Source organism: Arachis ipaensis, chromosome B03, assembly GCF_000816755.2.
Source record: "Arachis ipaensis cultivar K30076 chromosome B03, Araip1.1, whole genome shotgun sequence".
NCBI classification, from domain to species: Eukaryota; Viridiplantae; Streptophyta; class Magnoliopsida; order Fabales; family Fabaceae; genus Arachis; species Arachis ipaensis.
The window spans coordinates 30,070,709-30,072,560 of record NC_029787.2 but is presented as its reverse complement, the minus strand read 5'-3'; positions in this window follow the sequence as shown (position 1 = coordinate 30,072,560).

The following is a 1,852-nucleotide window of genomic DNA, read 5'->3' as shown; positions in this document are numbered from 1 at the left end:
TGGTTTCACAATTTTTCAATATTTTGAACAATAATTATTAAAAAATTATTTGTGAATAGAATTGTCATTTGAGGTTACCTTATGTATTGTTGGGTCTTGAATAAAAATATTATTAGACCATTATACAAAATAAAATCAAAACTACTTAAGTATAAGGTCTAATAATTTTTTTGGCACGATTGTAAAATAAAATTTATTTTTTCAATAATTTATTCCTTAATTTGTTTGTATTTCTCTAAAAAAAATAACCTTAAAAAATTATTATGATACCCTAAAAATTTTATTAAGGGAACAAAATTAGTATTTTTTTACGAGATATATTTGTAAGCTTTATTTTTTATGTTTGTTTAAAAAATTGTTGGATTGTGAGAGTGTTCGTTTTTTTTTAATAATTATACAAAAAAATAATAATGAATTAATATAAATATATTAACATTTGTAAAATATATGTTATAAACATTAAAGTCAGTTACCAGTATAAAATATATGTTAAAATATAAATACACATTTATTATCTATTTATACTACTGGTTTTACAACTAAAATATGCCACATGTCACTTTTTATTGTAATTAAAATTAAATTTTTTCTCTAAAATTAAAGAGTTCTCTCCTCTCTCTCCCTTTCTCTATCTCTCTCATTCCTTCACTCACTTTATCTCTCTTATATATATATCATTATCAATTACTAATTACAAATTTGACAATCAAAATATACAATATGGCATTCTCTAATTACATTCAAACAAAATTAAAATTTTAAAATTGAATATAGCTATATTATATATTATATTTATATACTACTAACTAATTTAATAACTAAAATATGTCACATGACACTCTTTATTAAAATTTAAAGAAAATATTTTCCTCCGAAATTATTAAATCTCCTTCTTACATTCTCTTATCTACTTCTTTTTTTTCTATTTCTCTCTATTCTCTCCTTCTTACATTCTCTTATCTACTTCTTTTTTTTTCTATTTCTCTCTATTCTTCGCAATCTATATATAATTTATATTTTATATTAGAAATTTGACAAATCAAAATGTGCCACCAAATATTCTTTTATTGTAATTAAAATAAAAAATTTTTAGCTTCCAAAATTAACAAACTTCTACTCCCATTCTTCTTTTTTATCTTTCTCTCTCTTTTCTCTCATTCTCTATTTTTCTCTATCATTTTGTTCTATAAAAAATAAAATTAACAACATAATATAATTTAAATAAAAAATCTTATTATACATGACACTCTTTATTAAAATTTAAAGAAAATATTTTCCTCCGAAATTATTAAATCTCCTTCTTACATTCTCTTATCTACTTCTTTTTTTTCTATTTCTCTCTATTCTCTCCTTCTTACATTCTCTTATCTACTTCTTTTTTTTTCTATTTCTCTCTATTCTTCGCAATCTATATATAATTTATATTTTATATTAGAAATTTGACAAATCAAAATGTGCCACCAAATATTCTTTTATTGTAATTAAAATAAAAAATTTTTAGCTTCCAAAATTAACAAACTTCTACTCCCATTCTTCTTTTTTATCTTTCTCTCTCTTTTCTCTCATTCTCTATTTTTCTCTATCATTTTGTTCTATAAAAAATAAAATTAACAACATAATATAATTTAAATAAAAAATATTATTATATACATATTTTTTATTTAATTTTAAATTTTTATTGCTTATCTTTTTAATATATATTTTTACTTCTTTTCTTTTAAATATTTATTACATATAATTTTAAAAAAATACTAATGTTGTGATTAAAAGTTAAAATTAAGATTCAATTGTTTTAAAAAAATAAGTTAATTTTATGACTATCAATATAAAATTTTTTTATGTTAATATCTAA